The 25,342-nt window shown below is 38.7% G+C and overlaps 1 protein-coding gene across 5 annotated transcripts in view; it reads left to right on the plus strand.

Moving 5' to 3' along the window:
• CSRNP3 (cysteine and serine rich nuclear protein 3) overlaps positions 1-25,342 on the plus strand; it is a 106,019-nt gene that overhangs the window by 43,313 nt on the left and 37,364 nt on the right. Inside the window, exon 1 of one of the 5 annotated variants that reach the window (XM_009555548.2) lies at positions 15,561-15,777. The exons of 3 other annotated variants lie outside the window; for them this stretch is intronic. The gene's annotated coding sequence lies outside the window, so the exon portion shown is untranslated. Of the gene's footprint in view, positions 1-15,560; positions 15,778-20,606; positions 20,623-25,342 lie in introns of those variants that run through there. One more of the 5 variants, XM_054069235.1, reaches the window with a different exon arrangement.

A 25,342-nucleotide genomic window follows, 5' to 3' on the forward strand; every position in this document is an offset into this window, starting at 1 on the left:
GGTCAGAGGAGGTTTGGCCAGGACTTGATAACAGTAACAAGTTTGTAAAAACGTTTGGCAATTAATAGAAGTGCAAACATATAGAATCCTTTGCCTTATTCCTCCAGAGCATAACACTGGAGATCACCAAAAACAACGCCTTAAATTCTGTTCTGTCAACAAACTGTAAAATTATGTATTAAAATTAATTTTAATTCAAATCTCTAGTATTTATAGAAAAGGAAAAAATTGTTAGGGTTTCTTAAAAGTACACGATTTAGAAATTTAAGCGTCTTTTTTAATAGAATGAAGAAATGTCATTCAGTTGTGTGCTTTTATCATATTTCTGTGAAATAATGTGTCAGATTGTTCAATCTTTTTTTGATAAGAGAAATATTTTCGAGCTCAAAGGTACTGTAAAGGAACTGGCGTCTACCATAACCTCAGTTTACTAGGTAATACTTGCCCTGATCTTACTTATGATATTTTAGCATTTATTGCTTTGTTGAAAATAGAAATAAGAAAAAAAAAACTTGCAAAACAACTTAGACCAAATGCAAACTGTGGAATGTCTGTGAAATGCAGTTGGACATGTTAGATGGGCCCTATGCTAGCATTTTATGTGGAAAATCTGTGTCTCAGACTCAGTGAGTTGAACTCTTGGAGTCACTTGCAAGGCATTTACTAAGAAGAAGGATTGTTATCTGGTTTTGTACAGGTGATATTCAGGAAAGACTGTCACTCACTACCAAATCTGTGGATAAAGAAAAGCACCTTAATCAGCCCCTACACATGGGCCCCTGATAGTTGCAGCAGTCTGGACTCCTGGTCCTCCTGCCTGCTCGTAACACACAGCCACTGCGTGTGCGACTTTGTCTTCTCATTCATTGCCGTGAACAAACATTTAGAAGACAGCTTTCTTCCTCCTGTTTGTTTAATTCTTACAACGATGCGTGTAAGAGGAGAGCCTGTGATTTTTGACTGACCGTGATTTGATAAGAATCTCAGACTTGTTTAAAATTTGCCTTTTTGATAAACACTATGCTTCATTTATTTCAGTAAGCATGAAAGTGTGCATTAGATTTCTGGAATTAATTCTTAGATGCCTAAATGCTACCCAATTTGCAAAACTTGTTGATAACAATTGTACCTAAAATTCTGGGTCATCATCAGACCCTGGAAGGCAGTTACTGCTTGCTACTAATTCCTGATTGTATCTGCTAATGTAATGCTGCAGTGTGAAGCCAAGCTTTTGTCATCTTGTTCTGATGTAAGCTTTATTTAGCAACCTACCTAATATTTGAGATAATAGAATAAATAACATGATAACAGGAGTTATGTTTTTTTTTTCCTGGATGTTTTTTCTACTTGCCCTTCATTTTGTGAAGGGGAATTCTGGTTTTAGGTGCTTGTAAAACTGTTGTAGCTAATTCATAGGAATAAGCAAATTCCAAAACAAGGACATGATGGGAAAAATTAATAATTTTCACCTCAGATAGGTGAAATCTGCACGAAATGATAATGAAAAATTTTTGTAAAGTTTTTGTGTTAACCAGTTAAGTCTAATGTAGCTTTAGAAGTGCTTATTCTGCAGTTATTTCATGACAGACTACAGTCTGCCAGTTCAAGCATCTTGTCATTCCTGTGCCTCCTCAGGCAGTAATGTATCTTTTCGGTGCTTTGTGGACACTCCCTTCTCACCCCCTTATACACTGTCACAACACTGCTTCCACTTAATTTCTCCCTGTGGGTAAGTCCTCCTCAGAATTGTCAACAGTCATTACAGCCTCAAAAGAGCAAGTGTATTAAGTTACACACTCTGATGCATCAACCAAAGTGATTCTTCCATTTCTGGAGAGGTTTCCCCTTTCTGTGTGTTACTGGATTAGAATTTCTCTTTCAGTTACAGGGCAGATAAATGGACAAATGATAGAAATTTCTGCTTACATGTAAGACAGACTATTACAATTTTGATGAAACAGGTTTTGTCTCAATCATACATAAGAGGGAGCAACTGCTAGCTGACAGCAATTCTGCTTTTGATTATTTTTTTTCCTTAATGTCCAAACACAAGATTCCTTTCCATCATTTATGTCCACACCCCACTCTCTGGCTAACAACAAAGGGGAAAAGCAAACAAACCCTCAAAATCCCAAACAACAACCCCCCCCAAACAAACAAACAAACAAACCCCAAAATAAAACCCAAAGCAAACCCCCTCTAGAACTCTTGACATGACTGCATTTACAAGGTCTGAATGGTGATAGGGATGAAAACTGTACATATTCAAATCTAAATCCATTGTCTCAAATCAAGGGGAGTGGAGAAACAGCATAAATCATAAACCTAATTGTGCTGGAGCAGCTGCCTCGATATAGCAATTGTGAAATCTGTAGTGGAAACCTGATTAAGTTGGGTTTTAACCACTGTGTCATATTAACTTAGCAATATGTGCTGCATCAGTATCTGATCCAGTGGCTGCTTTAAGACAGGTTAGCTGGTAGGAATAAACCCCAGTGAAAGTCACTGCACAAAGGCAGTATATACATCCTTTTCTGTGGTGCTGGCTTGGTGCTAGCATGTGTACCCGCTTAACACAGGAGAGATGTGAGTCATGCAGAGATTTCCCAAAGGCTATAAATTTCTGAAGGGGATGATCCTTGCTACGACAAATGCAACAGTTTTCCCATGGCAGGATCTATATAACTCAGGACAACTGAACAGTGGATATTTCAGGAACAAATGGCATAGTCTTATTTTTAAAAAGGACATAATTTAATTTTATGTGACAGTGCCTGCATTTTAATGCATCCCCTAATAAAGCCTGAACCCTTTGGCTGAGGTCAGCCTATCTACTAGTGTTTTCTTTTAGGAGTAGTTAGGCATATAAAGAAAAATTCTTCTTTTCCCTTAAATGTTTTCCAGTGGTTCAGTACAAGAATTTTTAATCAGAAACCACAGTATATGGAACTTGGAAGATGTACGTGACTATAAATTCTATCATAGCACTTTTTTTCCTAGAAGTTAGAAATACGGAATAGAAAGATAAGAAGGCATGTGTCTGGTATTCCAGCTTGGAGACCAGCTGCTGCAAAATTTCATTTGTAGTACTAGGGGTGTGTATTGTAAGCTGTGGGGCTGTGGTTTGCATTCTGAGAGTTTTGTTCCGGTACAAGTATTAGCTAAAAAAGAAAAAAAAAGTTTACTCAGGATGCCGAGCCCCAGTATTTAGAGAGCAAAACTAATTTATACATTTTGTACTTCTTAGTCTTTAAGCTATAAAATGCGTGAGTTGTCCGTTTCAGGGATGGGAACCAGTTTAAAAATCCTAAGTAATTCCACTGGAGAAAATGTGTGTTATGTAAGGAATAAGCATTTTCATAGTATCTCTTACCTTTTTGTCTGTAAAGGTACAGATTTTGTTGATATTACAATGTAGTCTTTCAAATGAGACGCAGGGACTTTAGAGACTTGGATTCTAGGCTCTAGAGCTTCCTTCCTTTGGGAATTGAAGGAATTCATTAAATAAATCTGGCTAGGAGAGATTAAAGGCCTCTTTTAGCAACATGCTTAAGTTGTATTCATTCTTAATGAAAATAACTGTGCTGGGACCATTGTTTTTTAATATCTGTTCTCACTCCTTAAAAATCCAATCATCTAAAATTTAATCAGAGTGTACGGTTAAAGATTCTGATGAACAATTCGGTTAAAGATTCTGATGAACAATTTCAGAAAAGCAGATTATTCACACTTAAACATTTTAACAATCTGTTTCTCCCCACTTCTGTTTCTTCGTCATCATTCCTATTATCATTTTGATTGTTTGAAAAGCATTGTAATTCAATGGCCCAGTTTAGTACTTAAGTAAGTCCTAGACACATTCTTGTTATTTCTAATCCATCAAGAGTACCCAACAGCTCCTTTATTTTCTTTATAGCAGTCTAATGAGGTCAGAAAGGTCAGAAGAAACTAACAGGAAAGGTCAGAATAGCTCATACATGGATCCTTTTCTGTAGGCTGATATTCAGCATGCTGAGAATGGGTCAGGCTATACTGTTTGGATTGTGCAGCGAAATAATGACATGACCAATTTGACAAGTAGTCTTCGTTATCCTTTCCCACAGAATGTATTTCCAAGACTAGAGCAATTAGTAGGGATTATCTTTGAGAAGAGAAATAAATGGCTTTTAACTGCTTTGTGTGTACTAAAATAGTGCTAGATGGTTTAAATTTTTCCTACCTGAAGAAATTTCTTTTTGTAAATTCAAGTGACAGGATATCACCCTGTATCAGAAGAAAGAGTACTTCCCCATCTATTTACTGCTATTATTTAGAAATAGAATTGTAAAGTTCATGTCAGGCTTAAATTTTGAGACTTGCCGCTATAATTTTCCTTTGCTCCTGATATGTTCAATAAGACAGAGTCTTTCTAAATTGTGATCTTGAAACATACATTTTACTTTTAATCACTAAGACTGCAATTGTGAGATAAGTAACAATTAGATGTTGTTTGATTTTTTTTTTTTTCATATGGAGAATTTAGGCATGAAATAGATAAACCGCTCAAGGTCTCATTAAAAATAGCTTTCAGTGTTTTAACTGTTTATGGAAATTGATTTCAGCTCTGTTGCCATCCCAGTGCTAGGAGTTAGATAGGATCTCCATTTACAGTCCAGAGAAAAGGTTTGAAATATAACCATTAGTTAAAATATTAAGAACTCCTGTATAGTGAAAATAACAGTTGTGTAGCAATTAAGTTCTTGGCAGTTTCTTTGTAGTATTTCTCTAGTGAGAATGTATGCTATTTGTTTCCTGGTTTTCTTCCTGCTGTTGGATTGCACACAATCAGGCTATGGCTTGAGAGAGCCCTCATTGGTTACCTACTCTCTAGCAAAAATTCACCCTCGTTACGTTTGACATTTAACGTATACGAGGGCCTCTGAATTTTTAGTTTTGTTTTCTGATGATTTAGCTTTTGATGATGATTGGATGTTGGACAGAGGGTTCCAGTGCTCCTGCTGTTAGCAGAGTCACCTTGTTTTTATGCTTCGATTGAGCCAAACATTGGATATGTGGATAGGCATGAATTTTCACTCCAGTTGTGATTCCAGATTTTGACTCAGCTGTGAGCCTGTCTGGTATTTTGGCTTTTGCTTTCCCCACCTCCACCTGTAGTAGTCTGAGGTCATTGTTATATTTTCACCAGATTCTAGAATTTTATTGAGCCAAATGGTATCTTTTGTATCTTCCACTTTTTGCTCAACGCACTTTACACTGAATTTTTCATCTACGTTTGCTGGAGAGTTTGGATGCAAAGGATCTGCTTTTTATTGTTTGGGTTTTTTTTTAATGGATTCTTAGCAAATGTTCCTAGCAAATGTTGCAGTCATTGTCACAGCATGGTATTTCTGGTATTCTCATTCATTTGCTTTACTGTGTCATTCAGTTACTTTAGGACCAATTCGCCTTATTTTCTGCATATATACATTGGATGCAAATGCATTTTCTAGATCTGAAAATGAACACTTTGTCCTCATTTTCCACAACCCATCTTCAGAAGCTTACCATATTTTATCTTCTGAAATATTGGCTTGTTTGCGCTTTTTCCCCATTCTTGGTTCCTCTGTTTGTCTAATTACTACTCGGTTTATTTTTTTAAAAGGCACTTTGTTTGTTTTTTCCTTTCTCATCCTACAAATTCCTATACAGTTATATTTTTAATGGCCTTTTCATTTCCATCTTTACTTTTTCTGACTAATCTGAGGAAAAAACCCCAAAACATTTATGATGTCTGTGCTCACAATAATGCATCCCCCTCAGAGCTTTACTAGAAGATCATTTTCCAGTGAGCATTTTCTCTCTATCCTAGGATAGTTAACTCAGCTGTGAATTAAAAAAGTCTTACGCAAACTTGTTAGTGTTTTCCATCTCAAGTTATCACGAAGTGCTTTCTTATTGTATTTTGATATATATCTAACACTACTTTGACCTGTTGATGCATCTCTTTGTATGCCTTTTAGCATCACACTTTTTTCTGTCATAAATTTATATTCTTTGTTTCTGCCTGTTGGAATAGAGGCATGTTCTTCCTGATCTTTTCCTCTCCACTTACCTGTCAGCATTCATTAATATTGGAACTTAAAATTTTCAACTCCTATGCTGCTTCTAATGTTTTGGAACAGTTCCTTGCAAATGTGTTTTGTGGGGTTTTAAACTGTTCTGTCAAACTCACATGTGTCGTCATATGTATAAAATTTTAAGTTGGCATGTAAAAATAACTTCTGTGAGATGACAAGTGATATCTCTTTGATTTCTCTGAAATTCTAGCTCTCTTAATCCACCTTTGTTTCCTGCTTGACACTTAAGGTATTTAGTTTCTAAGGCTATATATTGGAGAGCCTTTTAAGCCTATATATAGCTCTCAAGACTGTTAATGCTGTCATTATTGTGGAATGATAGTCAGGATAACCACCAGGCAAGGTTTGTGGAAATTAGTATTTTTTAATTAGGTTAACTTCTACAGTTAGAAAAAAACGGGCAGGCCTTTGTGTGTATGACCGCTTTCTCATGTCCTCAAAGGGTTCAGTTTTCCTAGTAATCTTGTCTACTTAAAGATACTGTTTTTCTCTGCAAACTCTGCCTTTGACATTGTTTGACACGCTGAACATCACAAGGCTGGCAACTGTTGATCTGGGTCTGTTGCAGTATCATAATGAGTGTCATATTTTAAAGAGTTGTTTCCAACTGCAGGAAAAGAATAAGATAATCAGCGCGGAGTATCTACCAGTTTGATGTTTTAAGTATTTTACAAACTAAATATGATAACTTTTGAGGAATTCTCACCGTACTGGAGATAATAAGAAAACTGCAGAATACATAATATACAGTTATAAACTCATTGCCGCTGTAAATGATACAGTTATGAACTCATTGCCATTGTAGATGATACAAAATATGTTTTCTGGATTAAATAGGCCACTCTTGTCTCTTAGCCATCCAGGGCAGTGAGAATGTCTTTTGCTCTGGGAAAGTAGAACACTTGACTCCAGCAGATCTTTAGACTTCTTGAAATCTTAAATGGCCCAAGTCTGCATTCATGCCCTGTATCCTGGAGATTTCTGTGACTGACAAGGGACATAGGGCAGAAGAAGAGCAGTTCCAGGCAGTTAGCTAGAGCAGCGGTAGGGTCACTGAAATCTGCCCACCTTGGGAGATGGAACAAGACTGCCAAGGACCTTGACTTCCTGCTCTCCAGTCATAAAACTGGTGAATTCCACTATGAACTTGGAGATGTTGATCTGGTCAAAGTCTGTCAACAACAAATGACAGCTGGTGCTGTGAGCTTGCACCTTTGCTGTAACCTGCAAAATCAAAACAAACCCGTTGACTACACTCTTTCTAAATATCTGACCAGTATTATCTCCACTTATCACAGCAGAAATAAACAGGGTCCTCATTTCCCTAAAAGGAAAAATATTATGACGGAGACAATATTATCCTCAGTGCTTAAAGATGCTAGGCTAAAGAAATAAATCTGATTGAACAATGACATTTAATGCAGAGTTGCCAGAAATCACACTGAGGTAGTAATTGCTTCTTTTCTGCAACGTAAGAAACCATCAGAGGGTGCAACTTCCTATCAGGTGTTATCAGTGTACAGTCCAAGTTTTGTCAGTGCCATAAATTGGTGAGTCTTATTCAAAATATTTGAATATAATACCAGTTGGAAGTCTTATTTATTTTTTGTATGTATTGACTGGAAAAGATGTCAAATAATGATTTAAATAAACAAAAATTTCCTTTGCTGAAAGTGCACCAAGAGAACATAAAAGGCTGAAAAAGCCTGCAATCTTCAGAGACTGTAGCCTGACATACTTAACTCGTCTGTTGTACTTCAGTCAGAGTGCTAAGTCTATCTATTTAATACTCTGATCAAAAATCTAACAGGAACATTAAATCCTGCAGCTGGTAAGTATCAAGTAGTTTAATTTAAAAAAAAAAAAACCAAACATGAAGATCTCTGAAAACTTAAAAGACATTAAAGACATTTGGGCTATAAAAATGCTGTAGTAAAAGTCTATATTTAGTATTCATGCCATTAAGGTAGAACTGTTAGGCAAAACAGTCACTTGATTACTGTTTCTACAGAACAACTCCCAGACTTGAGCGTGTTACAGAACTATTGATCCTTGCACAATTTCAGGGCATGTGACTAATGCAGTTATCATTTGTGCTCTCAGCAAGGTAGATGGAGAACACAGTGTGTTTTCAAAAACCAGTTGAAAAGTGTATAATCAAATTGTAGACCAGCAGTCCATTTTGATCATTAAGTCATGGATTTCATAGAACAGATTCATAGAATCATTAAGGAAAAGACCTCTTAAGATCATCCAGTCCAATCATCAGACCACCACCACCACTATGCCTACTAAAACATGTCCCTAAGTGCCACATCTGCCTGTGTTTTGAATACCTCCAGAGACAGTGACTCCACCACCTCCCTGGGCAGCCTGTTCCAGTGCTTCACAAATCTTTCAGTAAAGAATTTTTTTTCCAAATAACTAATCTAACCCTCCCCTAGTGCAACTTAAGGACATTTCCTCTTGTCCTATCTTTTTTTTCTTGTGAGAGGAGACCAACACCCACCTCACTACCACCTCCTTTCAGGTAGTTGTAGAGGGAGATAATGTCTTCCTTCAGCCTCCTCTTCTCCAGACTAAATTAGACCCGTGCAGCCTAGAACTGTCCACTAATTTGCTAATATGAATGTGGTTGTTTAAATATTGCTAATAGGTCTTCCTCTATGAAAGAAATGACAGAATGACAGTCAGTGTTCCTTAGCATATTTCTGAAGCGGAGGGCCTGCTTTCTGAAGCTTTAGAATGTTAGAATGACATAGTAAAAAGTTTGCTGTAAAGAGTGTAGTGATTCAGGTTTTAGCTTGATGAAAATCTTGTATATATGCTAAGAAATTTATTTTGGATGCTAAAATATATGGTAGAATTTTCCATTTAATTTAACACTGATCTCAGGGGAAGTGAAATTATTACAATGTTTTTAGGGTATAAGGAGGGGAATTTCTTGCAAAATACTTTTACTTTCTTAATGTAGTCTGCTGGCATGGAACATGTGGGGAGGAAAAAATGTGTTGTGTTCTGCTGGTAGAGAAGACTTAACCTAAGCAATAAAATTCCCTGTGCTGTTGTTAGCAGCAACGCTTATATACAAACAAAGATGTAAATTAAATTTATTTTGAAGCCCTACTGGATATACATAAGGAAAATAAACCAGTGCTTGCCAAGTGGAAATGGACAGAATTATTAAAGGAAAATCGGTTTCTAGGCTTTAAAGGTTATTTGAAACAGTGAAAAGTTACCATAAAACCTAGAAGTCAGTGTCCTTTTAAGCCTTAAATGACAGATCTAAGGTGGTATGTGGGATATACAAAGATGGGAAGTGTTGCAGTGGATTCACTTCCTGTGCAATGAAGTCCTAAATGGGTGTTTAACAATTCAAAGCAGACACCATATTTTAGAATTTAAATAACTCTATTAGAATAAAAGTTCGCTATTTATTATATTCTGAGTAGTGCATTGGGGAAGTTGTGTTGTAAGTTGGGACGCTTCATAAACTGCTAACTGCTATAAAATGTACAAAATCGTTTATATTGCTGTTTAGATCTGTCTGTGTGTCTATTATGCTTTTATGTCTGTCTCTGCTTGAAGTAAAATTCTTGTGTTTATGGTAGACAGGAACAAATTCAAAGACTGTAACAATGAAAGATTCATCTTCCAGTGGAAGATAAATACTAAAGAGCTTGTCTGCTCTATTCTGGAAACCATAGAAGCAAGAAATGAGGTAATATTGCTGGTTACAGTAGTGCTTTAGAAAGTTCTGTTGACAAGTCCAGTAAAGAAAGATGGTCTGCTTCCTCCTGACTGTTTTTTACTCCTGTTTCAACTTTGTTGACTCAGTAAACTTCTTTTTGAATTACTGTGGTATAAGAGGGACCAGAAGAACCAAATAGTTGGAGAAAAAAAGAGAAGATTTGTGGGAAATTTGTAAGCTGGAAGATGGTACTGTGAGAAAAGGTGTACATAGTAACCAAGCAAGAGAAAAGGGGTGGAGTAGGGACTGTATCAGTAAATTAAAACCAAGAAAAGCACTGTTGTTTCTTCTGTGGATATCTTTGCAATTTCTAACCATATGAAGCATAGCTCTGCAGTTCTGTACACCCTGGCATGGATCATGTTGCTCTGTCTGAGCTGTCATGGAAACTGGCTGGAGCAAAGCTGGCTTGTGAAGCACATACAAGACAGCACAGGCAGTCTCTCCTCTCAAAGTATCTGCCTTCTTCCAAGTTTTTGGGTGGGTTTTTTAAAATTTGTTTTGGTTTTTTTAAACAAGATAACAAGCAGTTTGCTCTTTAAATAGCACTTACTTTGTTTTATTAGAGAAACTCCGTGCTCTTCTGGCATTTTGGACCTTGCATGCGGCCAATGCATCAAGCATTACAGCAACACAAAATGAACTGCTTTCATTATTCACATCATCTAATACACCAGCAGTCGTCAAGAGATTCTTTTGCCACTTGCTATACATCTCTCAGTACATTAATTTTTATGCCAAATTTAATATGTTCTTTGGTTTTGGTAGTTAGCCAACAGTTTTGAGAAAGGTTGTAAAGGGAGAAAGAAAGCCTGTTTCTTTATGACAGAGGTTTGGTTTTGCTTGTGTTCAGTAACTCTGTACAAGGTTACCCACTTAATGGATGAGGGAAGGGCTGTGGATATAGCATACCTGGACTTTAGTAAATCCCTTGACACAGTTTTTCACAGTATTCTGCTTGAGAAACTGGCTGCCATTGGCCTGGACAGGCACACCCTCTGCTGGGTAAAAAACTGGCTGGATGGCCGGGCCCAAAGGGTTGTGGTAAATGAAATTAAATCCAGTCGGAGGCTGGTCACAAGTGGTGTTCCTCAGGGCTCAGTGCTGGGTCCAGTTCTGTTCCATAACTTTATCAGTGGCCTGGATGAAGGGATTGAATGTACCCTTAGTACGTTTGCAGTTGATTCTAAGCTGGGAGAAAATGTCGATCTGCTTGAGGGTAGGGAGAGGCTCTATAGAGGGGTCTGAACGGGCTGGATTGATGACCTGAGGCCAGTGGGATGAGGTTCAACAAGGCCAAGTGCTGAGCCCTGCACTTGGGACACAACAACCCTGGGCAGCGCTACAGGCTTGAGGAAGAGTGGCTGGAAAGCTGCCTGGCAGAGAATTACCTGGGGGTGTTGACTGATAGTCAACTGAACATGAACCAGCAGTGTGCCCAAGGCGGCCAGCAGCGTCTTGGCGTGTGTCAGAAACAGCGTGGCCAGCAGGATTACCAGGGTTACCAGGCACTGGAACAGGCTGCCCAGGGAGATGTTGAGTCACCATCCCTGGAGGTATTTAAAAGATGGGTAAATGAAGTGCTCGGGCTATGGTTTAGTAGTGGACAGGTACAGTTGGAGTCAAATGATCTCAAAGGTCTTTTCCAACCAAGAGATTGTATGATTCTAGTGCATAGTGCCATTCAGCGGTATTTTCTGAAAGGTAGTACACTTTCCTCTGAGATATCAACCTGATGAGATTGTTTGTTCTGTCTTAGAAAAATGCAGGTATTGTGAGATGTATCAAGAATGTATCATTAAAAATGAAGTTGTTGTCAAGAGCTATTGTACTAAAAATCACTATGGAGTAGTATGCTCTTGTATACCTGATAGTATGTGTAAAGAGAATTCACTTTTGCTCTGTGGCTGCTTTGCAGCAATGGATTTAGGAAGTTGTCCTGATCAAGGAGATAGTTTGAGAGTCGAAAAGAAAGGAAACTTAAGTGATTAAATTATATTGGTCTGGAAAGTAATATATGGAATTTATACTCAAGATTATCCTAGTGTTACTGACAGTAACTTCAGATGGAGAGTTGTAATTAATATACAGTTATCTGTCACAGATGTGCATGTTTTAATTCTGTAGAACTTCAGTAATGGTAGAGTTCCATGGGAAATTCACAGCTGTCCTTCATCCCAAACTCAAATTAGGGAGTTTGCATAGTCAAGGTTTATAAATCTTATCAGAGGAGTGATCACTAACCGTCTACTTCCAAAGCTGAAAGCCAGTGCTGAGGGATTTGGAGTTGCTGCTGCAGTAGCTCATAAAATGCAAACCATGGATGCAAACCACGCTGTTTATAAGAGCTGGAGTAGACCACATATAGTCCACTGAATGTATTTCATAAAGCTTGGATTTCAGACCTTTCTTGGCACTAGACTGCAAAAGACAGTTCCAGCAGTTTCTTTTTCTCAGGTGGTGTGGAAGTTGTTGTTTTTCTGGTGTACTTGGAAAAACAGGAACTCCTGCATTTTATTGCAAGATACTGTATTCAGCCCTTCAGAATAGCAAGGCGTTGAGTACAAGTTGCTCCTTTTCGTTCCACGAAATTGAGCAGTGCTGTCGCAATAATTGTTTTGATTCATATCTGATTCATCCAATGGTGATACAGGATACTAATCATCAGATTAAGCTCAGTAGCTGACAAAATAATTTAGGTGGGAATGATTTGAAGTTAAAATCATAGGCTTAGTCTGTTTTGTGAGATATTGCTGGTATGGGGTTATTGTGGGGTTCAAGGTGGTTGGTTGTTTTAAATTCTTTGTGAGATCTGTATATCTGAAATACAAATACTTTTTCTTGACCTGTGTACAAGCGCTCAAGTTTGAACGTATATAGGGTAGAATAAACCAGGCTTGACGTAATTATTCCTTACTAATGATGGAGATGATTAAGGGTCTGAATTTCCTTAGCAGTGCCATTTGGTTGTAGCTTCAGTGGAATTGGAAAAGCATAAGAATGTTCCTGTGAATTGCTTTTCCTACCAAGAAGGTGTGGGACCTGACAGTTTACTTTTATGTACAATTTGTCATCAGGTTCTTGATGCTGTTTTCATTTGGATTCACAACAAACCTTTTATTAGAGAAGAGCCCTTGCTTACCTTGACTCCCATGGGTGGCCTTGAGTGGAAGAGACTGCTATGCATTTGCATATTGTTCTCCCACTACTTTTTCAAGGAGGGGTGAATTTGGATTCTCCTGAAGAAGTCTTGTCTGTTACAGGAGGGGTACCAGAAAGTATTGTCTCCTTTGGGGCTCATCCCACTGTGGAGTGACAAGTGACTGTGGAGGTCTGGGTTCTGGCTACTGTGAAACTCTTGAGTGATCTTTAACTCCTTTCATGGTGGCAAAAAAGCACTTCCTCAATAGTATGCTTGGGCAGAAATTCAACAAAATGGCTCTGACAGACACTTCCTTCTGTTTAGTAAACCCGTAAGAAGAGACTATGGTATAGAATATAATTTATCTATCTAAAAATGTCGACTTAAAATTAGGAAATCCCAAATTACACTCTGGAGGATTGTATCTTCCCTCCCCCTTGGCCCCCCAACCTTGAAGAACTGATTAACTGAGGCTGCCTTTCATACAGCATGAAGACTGCTTGCTGCTATTGTCTCCTGCCGAAACAGCACTTTCCTGTTAACTGGTTTAACTGTATCGTGTCCTTGAATGTGTTTTGCTCTAATGTCCTTTCAGGATTTAAGAAGTGCTCCATAGTGTATATAACAACACCCAGAAAATGTGACAATAATGCTCTTTTCCTCGACAGTTTTTGTTCTTTCCATCTGCCAAACATTTGGTTTTTCTTCCCCCCCCCAGTGCTACTGCAGCAAAAATGCCTGCCTTTTGTTTATGTCTTCCTACACTAGCATCGTGACATCATCAATGATATCGCCAGGGGAAAAGAAATATGCATAGCTGTTGCTAAACCAGCTGTTCGTTAGCAACCCATCTAGTCTGCTTTCGTTTCTTCTCATTATTGTATACACAGTAGTGTTTCCTGCTTAAGAGATGTAGAAGGTTCTCAGCCACGAACCATCTGCTCAGTCCGTATCTTTGGGTAGATAAAAATGGTGGCACTTTAAAATACATTCATTCTTGATAATGGAATTTGTCATCAAACAAAATGAATGTGAGAGTCTAGAAGGTATTTGCCACTAGATTTAGTTCTGGGTAATTCTGGACTCTTTACTACCCATTTTTTATAATTCGGTGTAATCTGAGACTGCATATCAGCTGTTAGAAAAATCTTAGTAACACACAATGAGCAAGATGCTGAGAGCAATAAAGAAACGGAGTTTTGCCATTGATCTGCATGACGACACAGTAAAATGCATGAATCTATGTTCGTCACGCTTGTCCCGTTTTCCATGCAAATCAGTGGCAAAACTTCCACTGGCTTCCATAGGACCAGAATAATATCAACAATGAGCAACAAGCTGTCATCATTTTAACGAGGGAGATCTTAAATAGAGTAAGTAGATATTTCGTTCATGGAATGTTAATGAGAAAATAGTTTCTTTTTTCCATTTTATATTTTCAAAATGCTGTGAATTATTGCAGAGATAATTGACTTTTCCATAGAATAGCTGCGTCTTTGCAATGTTAATATTATGGTTAATTACATTTTCAGTACCAGTTTTCACGGCAGAGAAGAGCTTTTTTTTCATTTATCATTTATCATCACTAGCTGTATGTTAAGCATTTTAAATGAAAATATTCTGTGAATTTACTCTACAGTAGGAATCAAGCTGTCTCCAAATATTCCAAAGTGGATCCCTGATACTGATAATGTATCAGTGAAGAAAATAATTTTTTTTTATATATAAGTGCTTTTATAATTTTAAGTGTAGATATTCAGTTACTCAGTATAAAATGCTTAGGTGAGTATTAAGTTTTTAACCAACATGAAATGTTATTTAAATTTACAAATTTTTGTTTATAAAACCCAACAAAACCCAGACCAAACAGTAACCCGCAGAAGAAACCAACCCCTGAGCATCACCACCTATTATCAAGAAGAGATTAGACTTCATTGTACTATATAATTTGTCATTTGGATTTGAGACTAATCCTTGCTCAAACGTCCAATTCTTATTCACCTGAGTAGAATCACTGAAACCACCAGAATTAATTTTATGACCAAAGATTACAGGATAATGCCCTTGATTGATGAGACAAATTTAAACCAAGGGGCTGCTATTTAGGAACAAATTTTTCACTGAGAAGCTGGTCCTCTACGTAAGGGATAAACACTGGCAGATTAAGTGTTGGCAAAATATTACCTCTTTAGAATATTGATTTCAGTGTGCTCTGTGTGCGATGCAGACAATGCATGCGTTTTGCCGCTCCCCACAAGAAAATATTACTTTCAGCAACTCTCTTTAATTTCTACTTGAACCTGTGTTACAATGAGAGTAATAATAATTAAAAAAAAAATACGCACAATGAAAAGTTGAGGGGATTTCCGTAACAACTGCTGTCTTAATGAGGTAAGGAAGCTTTAGAATTTGATATTCCTTCCTCATAGTAGACCTCAGCTGATAAAAATATCCATAGCCAGTAAAATCAGTGGCATGCCTGGCTTTCTCAGACAAAACTCCCATGTGATCACACAGGCAGCCTCAGTGAGGCTGGAGCTGCTCAGCAAGCAGTAGGTAATGAGTCTTTGTGCAGAGCGAAGCTCTTGTGGCTGAACAATAAAGCATATGGTACCAGCAATAAAACACAGTGCTGGGAAATTTAAGAAGATTCTGCTGGAACTAGGAAGACAGTGAATATGTCAAACGTTATAAAATGATGATCAATCTGGTTTGGTTCCTAATTAATAAAAACAGTCCATGGATTGGAAAAACAACAATTTGAACAGGTCAGTTGTTTTACAGATTCTTCACACACTTCAGTGTTTTAAATATAAGTGAGGGTTTTGCTGTTTGTTTGCGGTTAGTAAAGCCAGGGTTTTTTTGCATTTTGTGCGGTGGGATTGGAAGGATGCACATCAATGTCAAACCAAGATAAATAAATCGTGTAAGTTCTGTGATCAGATTCACTGTAAAAAATGTTTTTACTATTATTCCTATGCAATTCAAACTTCAATTGTGCATGAAAACCTGGAGAGCAAGTAAAATTAAATTTATGCTAGATGGATCATTTACCAATATCATAAAATATTTAGCAATAACAATCTATTATTCTGCTATGTATTCAAGACTAATCCTTTCTCAGTAGGAAATTCGTAGCATCTGTGTTTAATTAAAAATAATGTGACATTGCAGCATATCTAATAATGGGCTTAGATTTGTTTTTTTCCTCCACATTTTTCTTGGGTAATTTTGCAAGTGTTGTTTTGTGTTGCTTTTAATGCGATTATATACACATAGGAATTTATATAGCCCTCTGCATTTATTTCATTTTAATACTAATGCAAAATACACTGTTATTTTTCAAGTATTTATTTCTCATAGTAGTTCTTGGTTAACGATACACGGTTTATTTTTTTGCAAACTGTTCCCAAAGGTTTCAGTGGCCTGTGTTTGCCTTACAGAGGACAGACATTTATTTCGTCGTCATATCGCATCACGTAGGAATTAACCGTGTGGAAGTTGTTCTCCATAAATCTCTGGGCAGTGGCGTTGGGCTCGCCTCTCCCTCTCCCTCGGGCTCCGGAGCCGGAGGCGCCGGCGGTGCCTCAAAGAAAGAAGGCTGCGGGTTTTTGGAGAGCGTTTGAGCAGCAGGGAGGGGGGCTGAGCCCTTGAAAATCCAGCGGGGGGGGATAAGAAAAAATAAATCGCAGAGAAGAGGTTGCCGTTTCGCTGGGGTCTTAGGGTTTCATCGGAGAAAGGTTCTTTAGGAACGGCGTCTGGGGAGGTGGATGCGGGCAGGCGGTGTCCTTCGCGCCCGGGATGCGGGGGGAGCCGAAGCGGGCGGTGCGCGCGTCCGCCGCCGCTTCCCACGGCCGTGGGGAAAGGGAGCCCGGGGAACGCGGATCTCCTTGGAAACCGAGGCGCCGGGGAGGTGCAGCCGGTGCCGGAGCCGGGCAGCACCGCGGGGTCTGTGCGCAGCCTTCTCCGGCTGAGTGTTAGTGCTGTGCAGCGCTGCAGGCCGGAGGAAGAGCGGCTGGAGAGCTGCCCGGAGGAGAAGGACCTGAGGGTGTTGATTGACAGCGGCTGAACATGAGCCAGCGGTGTGCCCAGGGGGCCGAGAAGGCCAATGGCATCTGGGCTTGTGTCAGAAACGTGTGACCAGCAGGACCAGGGAGGTGATTCTCCCTCTGGACTCAGCACTGGTGAGACCGCACCTCGAATGCTGTGTTCAGTTCTGGCCCCTCACCACAAGAAGGATGTTGAGGCTCTGGAGTGTGTCCAGAGAAGGGAACGAAGCTGGTGAAGGGGCTGGAGAACACGTCGTACGAGGAGCAGCTGAGGGAACTGGGGTTGTTTAGCCTGGAGAAGAGGAGGCTGAGGGGAGACCTTATTGCTCTCTACAACCACCTGAAAGGAGGTTGGGGAGAGGAGGGAGCTGGCCTCTTCTCCCGAGTGACAGGGGACAGGACAAGGGGGAATGGCCTCAAGCTGTGCCAGGGGAGGTTCAGGCTGGATATCAGGAAAAAAATTTTCAGGGAAAGGGTCACCGGGCACTGGCAGAGGCTGCCCAGGGAGGGGGTGGAGTCACCTTCCCTGGAGGTGTTTAAAAGACAGGTAAACGAGGTGCTCGGGGATATGGTTTAGTGGCAGAGGGGAATGGTTGGACTCAGTGATCCAAGAGGTCTTTTCCAACCTGGTGACTCTGTGATTCTATGATTTGCAATCGCTGCATTCAAACACGCCACCTGTAAAAAGTAATGTGTAGAAAAGCAGGTGTAACTTGGCATCTATCTGGAAACAGGCTTTTTTGTGGTTTAGACGATAGATTTGAGAGTATATGTTAAAGTATTTATTTCCTCATATGTCTCACAACGAGGAGTTTGACGGAGAACAGTGGTGAAATCATACACCTGCAGCAGGTATGGACTGTCACATTGGACGGGGGACACGGAATGTGTCACTCTGCACTACTTTAAATAGAGAAAATGAAACAGCGTATCATCATGTAATTCATAGAATAGTTTTGGGTGGAAGGGAAACTAAAGCCCATTCAGTTCCAACTCCCCTGCCATGGGCAGGGACCCCTCCCACCACATCAGGCTGCCCAAGGCCCCATCCAACCTGGCCTTGAACACCTCCAGGGATGGGGCAGCCTGTGCCAGTGTCTCACCACTCTCATCATGAAGAAATTCTTCCTTATGTCTAGTCTAAATCTGCCCCTCTCCAATTTATACCCATTGGCCCTAGTCCTATCACTACAAGCTTTTGTAAACAGTCCCTCCCCAGCTTTCTTGTAGCCCCCTTCAGGTGCTGGAAGGTCGCTGTAAGATCTCCTCTGAGCCTTCTCTTCTCCAAGCTGAACAAATTATCGTATAATTACCAGTTTTGTCTAGAATGAGTACAGTAGATTTTAAGTCTAGGTTTATGAGGCAGTTAGGTACTTATAGTAAGTACACACAGAGATAAAAATAACACTGTGCACTAAAATAATGATAGGAACATCCCTAGAGAACAGCATTTCCAGTGTTACAATGGAGTCACAGCTTTGAAATACACTTGTTTATTCCATATGTGCATGCAGGAAACAAAACCAAATGTTTTTCCTGTGGACGAGGCACCTCGTGTTCTAACACACTCCCAGTATTAAGTTATTTAAAGAATTTTAAAGGAAAAGAGCCAAAGATTTCCTGAAGCAAACAGGTGTTCTTTGTTGCTGCCTAGTTATGGTAATTCTGAAATATACTTTTTTGCCCATTTAACCTCTGTTGAAACTATGGTTTATGTAAACATTTCGTATTGTAGTTTGAAGTTGGATGTTGAGCTTTTTTGATCGTCTTAATAGGACCTAATCGTTCTGCGTGCATCAGACATTTTGCAGACAGAGACATGATTCTGATCTCCGGTATTACTGAAGCTCAGTATTAGTTCTACTAATCTTAATTTATTTCTTGCTCTGAGAAGCCCGAGTCTAATGTATAATATTTAGGTTTGAGCACACACAGTATTTACTGTGTATCTTAGATTTTTTGTTTCATTTTTTTATTGGAAAGAGAAATTTACTTTTGTTGAAAAGCACATTGATTTGGACAGACACAATAGGCGAATAATAAAGTTTTAGTTTAATATTGGTTGAAGAAATAGAAGTCTTTATTTAGGATACATAATGTCAGATGTTTGGAATTTCATTCCAAAGCTTGAATGTTTTCCTTGAAAAAGCAGCAGACGATTCTGCCATCTAAAACTCTTGCTCTTAAAACTTGCTCTTAAAAGGTGCTTCTCATAACTGAACCTTGAAGTTTAGGGTTTTTTTTTTTCCCCCCTGAACAAGCAGATGGAAGGTCAGGCCGAAGCAAGGTAAGTATAATCTATGCCAAGACTGGTAAAGTTATCTGACAGATAAATTTGAATGTCGCGTGTCGGTATCTGTCTGTCCTTGCTCTAAACCAGTTATGATGCTGAGAAAAACTGGATTATTAACATGCCTTTCTGTCAGTGAAACATCACCAAACACCACCACATTTTTAAAATGTTGATGCTATTTGAAGTCCTACCAGTGAGTTTTGATCACTGTTGCTTCAGTGATCTTTTGTAGGTTTTTCTGACCCTGAAAAAGGGATTGAATGTAGATAAGACAGATATGACTCATCTACAAATGTACACAAGCCAAAACTATTTGCTAGGTTAAGACAGCTCTGGGATAATTCCACATCTCTCTTCAAATATGAATATAGTGTTTGAATGAGACCTGTGATAAATGGGAGTTGTGAATAATTGCTGAAGAAAAAAAATGTAGACAATGCTGGTGTCTTTCTTTTTGGGATTTACATATGATTGTCTCCAATAACTCCTCTTCCTGTAGTCTTATCTCCCATCCTCAAAAAAAAGCTGGCTTTTCTAGGACCTCTGCTTTAATTTTCCATCAGTGCATATCTTTTCTTTCCACAATAAAATAGGGGGAACGGGAAAAGGAACATAAATATATGTCATGATAAAAACTTGGTGGAAAATCTGCTTAATGTTAAAGCTGTGTAAAAGCAAAATTAGGGATAAAAGAAAGATGGACTTCTTGAGCTTTTGTATGTTAAAATGCAAAATATTACCAAGGATGCTTCTTAAAACAGTATCAAACTGCATGGGACCGCTTGTGCATAGGCTTTCTAATGAAAAGATAGATAGATAGATAGATAGATAGATAGATAGATAGATAGATAGATAGATAGCTTTTGGTTACTACTTCATAAATCATTTCATGAAATGTTTTACTTGATGTCCTGATTCAGTTTGGGGCTTGTTGGTACCCTGCTCTTTCATAAGCAAGAGGGATTTGTATATATATTTTATTGTTGAGTGTGAACTAGGGAATATGGGCTACATGGAGGGGAGCCTGACCCTCATCTGTTTTCCTGAGGGATGTGGGCAGGAACTTGGACATCATTTACTGATTGTAACTTCACCATCCAGTGTAGTCCTTGGATTTTGATGTGGAAATGCAATCAAGTGATACTGTTACTTAGGGTAAGGCTTGCAGATAAATAAGTATTGGTGGTAATTGTAGCTTTCATTAACATGCTGCCCCTTCCAGAGTCGTGAAAGGAATTTGGGGTCGTGTTACATTTATTTATTTCATACTGGTAAGTCATTTCTGTGCATGCTTATAAGTCAGTTGTGTTTTTCATCTGTGCTGTGCTGCAAATCAAGATAAACTGTTCTGTACTGAGGTCAGTGCTGGTGGAGCTGTTCCGGTGTCAGTGCCTCAGCTGGCTGGTCTGGAGCTGGCCTGGAGATCTGTAGCTCCCTGTGATAAACGTGCTGCTGAAAGCAGCAGGAACTGATGGAGTGTCTCCGCAACTGATTCCACACAAGCTGAGGAAGGAAAGGATGATGAACCAGCACCAGGGTTTGTGTTTCCTTGCTGGGTGTTGCAGCTTTGGGAAGAGGAAACCCATCTCCCCAGACTGCCTGTGAGTGAAGACCAGAGCTCCCCTGGTGCCTGTGGGCATTTCCCACCTGAGGACCAGGCTGGTAGTTCTGCGAGGATGAAATAGGCTGACGTGGTGACTTCAGGAGGAGGTTGGGTATTTTTCAATCTGGGATCTGAATTTGCTAATGAACTTCTCAGTGATTAAAATCTTGTTCTATATTAGAATTGAGCAGAGTTTCCTTTTAATGTAGCATGAATACGTTGAAGAAAACTAAGCTATGTTGAAAACTAAGCTACATTGCAGATGTTTTCTGTTGTGCTTTCCAAGCCATACCAATCTTTAGTAAATGCCATTTGTGTGGCGTGAAAGGGTAAGCAAGAAAAATATTGTTGAAAGCCACAAAATGTATTTACTCATGAGTTTTAGTGTGCATGATGAATAATAGCACTGCTTACTTGCAACATGCGCCGTGACAACTGAGTAGGCTATTCTCAAGCAAGCATTTTTGTCTGAGTGTTTTATTGGGGGGAGGAGGGAAACCCCATGATTCTGGGGGACTTGGAGTGCTCGCAGAGCTGCTATTGTTTTACTCCCTTGTAGTACCAGAGTCTTTATCGAACCATTCACTTTCAGATTAGCTCAAGGTTTAACTTGGTAGCTTTCAATTAAGTCACTCAGTTGTTTACTGTTATGCCCTCTTCACCCACTCTTGCTTCTAAACAAATGGAAAAGTGAAAATTGCGGAGTATTCACCCTCTCTTCTCAGGTCTCCTGGAAAAGACAGAATAAGAGGAGATTTGATAAAGCGAAATATCATAAAGTGTATCCACTGAAAAAAAGATACTTTGAATTGAAAGTGGAAGGCACATACCTTCACAGCAGTGCCTTTCAGGAGAGCATAGGGCAGATAATTAATTTTGTCCCAGCAGAGTCCTCTGGCTAAGGTGTTGTCGTTGAATGGTCATAAGGTACTTAAAAGTCAGGCAGTGATAGGGGAATGGGCTAGCTGCTTAGCTTCTATTCATCACTGTCTCAGTGAAAAGAGTGCCTCGGGAATTGGATGGGTACATACTTGTTATTAGACCTGCAACTCTTCTGTCAGCCTTCTGGAAGAATTTTCAACTTCGAATTAGAAAGTGAACTGAAAGGGATTTTTAGACATGTTTATTATGATGCTAGGTCACTACAGCCATAATGCAACTGGGATCTAATTTTAGGTCAATCTTACTGTGATCTATAGCTTTACACATTCATGTTATGATACCACATACCCTTTGTTCATGTGCCTTTGTGTCAAGTATACAAAGGTGCATGTGCACAACTGGGGAAGGACCTATGTATAATTTTTGCTGGCTAAAATGGTGAAGTTACTATGGGAAATGTTGTCTGTAGTTGAAAATGCGCTTTAAAATTTCACCTTTTTGAGGCTGTGGTTGAAATTACTGAGAAGACTTATGCCTTACAGAGAAATGTTTTAGTTTATTGGTTATGCATGTTTTGTCTTCATAAAAATCAACTGTTTCATTCTGTGACTCTGTGGTCACTAAATTTGGGAATTTGAAATCTTAGTATAGCTGATATTTTTGGTTGATTTCTTAAGGAAATTAGGCTTATGCAGCTGTACTTGAAAGAGGAGTAGTAGCTCTTGAAATATTGTGCAAGTGGGTGGTGAAAGGGAAAAGAGAGAGACTATTAGTTCACACCAGTAAAAAAAAATTATACTATGACTAAATCCCTGATTATCAAAGTAACCACGTAGAAGAATGTGGTTCCTCCCCGCAACCCTGGGGAGGACCATCAGTGAACCAAGCCCCCTACTGTGCCTCAGGTAATCCCATCCAGATGCAGATCTATAAAGAATCAAGTTCATTTCTCAGGATTTTTTTTTTTTTGGTATATTTGAAATTAAATTCTACTTGTATTTTCTAGCTGATAACAGAGTAGCTTATTCTTAACCTTATTTTTAGCTTATTCTTACTGTTCTTAGAAGAGAAGGTGAATTATCAACACTCTAGATATATATCAGTGGCAGGAGAAATCTTATCACTTGTTGCATTTTATAAAATCATGATCTCCTGCATTCAGCAATCTGTTGTGCATGATATGGTTTTTATGGCAAATTTCCCCCGTCTGTATTTGTTGTTGAAATAATGCTGTTGCTAAAGATTTTCCGGGTTTATTGGTGTTCCTGGTTAAATAGATACACCATGTGTGGTGAAAAGTCAAAAAGCAAATAATAGAAACAAATATTAATTTTACATCTTTTCTTTGTAAGTGACATTTTTGTGGTCCTGAATGCCTACGTAGGACTGCTTTGGGTGTACATTAAACCTGCAGATTGTAATGTTATATGTTGATGTGTATAGTCCTTTATTTAGATAGAAAGCGTGAATTATTATAGTCATAAAGCTTTTTTTGAAGAGAGTAGTTTCAAAACATTACAGTGTTCCAGTAGATATTAATTATTTATATTTTCCGGTACGAATAGTTTTATTGACTCCGTTCTCCAGGGAGAAAGATGCACTTAAGCATCTTTTTACTAATTTTGGCTTCACTTGAGGCCAAGCCTTGAATGAAGTCATGGTTTCACTCTCGTGCCATGGAGCTATATTCATTTTATTGGTAGCAATTGAATGTTGTCTCCTGCTGGCGAAAGTAGTTTTTGTTTATAGGGGTCTTTTTCATACATTTTTCTTAAAATATTTCCTCTAAAGAAAACAACAGATTTTCTGGTATTTTTACTGCTGTTTAGTTTCTAGTATTTTTTTTCAGCTTGCCAGTAGAATAAAGCCACAGAGTAACATCCTCAAGAACTCTTTTGGGCTACTGCAGATACCAATCTGTCACCAAGTTGCTGCTGATAGCTATGCAGCGTATTCATTTGATGTCTTAAAAATGCACACAGCCCTGTGAGATCATTGGAGAATTGGGTTAATGATGTTCTTTTTAATTTTAACACTTATTACAAAGATAAACCCAAGATTTTGTAGGAGATTTTTATGGTTTTGGTGTTTAACAAAAGAAAAAAGAAAAAGATAAAAATCAAAAAGCCCAGCCATCCCAAATATTTTGATTGGTTGCTTGTAAGTTGTCAGATGCAAAGAACCACGCTCATACTGTAATTTTTAAATGACTTACTGAAGTTTGAAGAATATGATCTGACCGTTGTAATATCAGAGGCTCCACACCAGTTTCTGTGTTCTTCCTCATGGAAAACTTGAAGGCTTCTGGAGCTCCTAGATCTGTGTCAGTGCTTGCATAGGTATAAGAGAGGGTATTCCTGCAGGGTATAAGAGAGGGTATTCCTGTGCCTTTTCTTGGGTGGATGTGACAAGACAAAGGCCTCGGGTTGGTCAAAATCATCTGCCAAGCTGGAATTTGAATGCTGAGTTGAGGAGAGGGAAGTTGAAAAACAGTTTCCAGTAGGGAACATGCTGAGCATGCTTATTGTATAACGCTGCAGCAATACTAAAACGCAAATGGCTGCTGGCTGTGCACAGGCAGTTCTTTAATATCTCAGGGTTTGGTGCATAATAAGCTAAGACCATTTTTTCATGCTACCTATGCGATGAATTCTTATTAACATTATTTGTTAAGGTGTATCAAACATCTACGTTAAACATCTATATATAATTAAATTTTATCAGTGTGACAAAAGAAAACCTGTGTTAGCAGAGCAACAAAATTTGCAGAACTAAATAATGAATAATCAGCAAATAGCCTAATTTTTGAAAGCATATGACCCTTTACTGTGTATTTATTTTGATAACCAAAGCAATGTATATTTACACTTCAGAGATTCCCACTGTACCTAAGAATACATTTCATAAGGGCACTGCAAATGGTCTAACTGTATTAGGGCAGCTTTCTGCTTCACAAATTAGTTGTGCTGAGAAGCTGAGTATATTAGTCCAACCAATCTACTTCTACTGATTGTGCTGGCTTATTCAAAGTGAGCTGAGCTAATGCAAATCCTTAGCTATATGTTCAGATACATAGCATAGATGAATACCTGCTGCATGATAACACTTCATCTTTGAGGACACTCATATTGTTTTACGTCTGCTTTGTTTACCTGCTCTTTATAACTGTCCTCCAGTGATCATGACACCTCATGGCTTTGCTATTTCGTTTATATTTCTCCTAAACAGTGAAGAAACTTGAAACTGACTTTTTGGAAAGGTGGGATTTTATAACCTTTTACTTAAGCCTTCAATCCCTCCTCACCTTTTATTCTCTGTCTGGTTTTACCTCTTCCATTGTGCTGTTATTCAGTCCTTATTGTCATTCTCAAAAACTCTATGCCAATTTTCATGTTTAGGCACATCTTTCATGTTTGAAAGGTGTCTCCACTAAAAATTTCAAGTCTTTACCTTAAAGTACATGTGAGTGAGAGAGCGTTTCAACCACGGTAGTTACAAGATTTTTA

The sequence above is a fragment of the Cuculus canorus genome, chromosome 6 (assembly GCF_017976375.1).
Source record: "Cuculus canorus isolate bCucCan1 chromosome 6, bCucCan1.pri, whole genome shotgun sequence".
Classification (NCBI taxonomy): domain Eukaryota; kingdom Metazoa; phylum Chordata; class Aves; order Cuculiformes; family Cuculidae; genus Cuculus; species Cuculus canorus.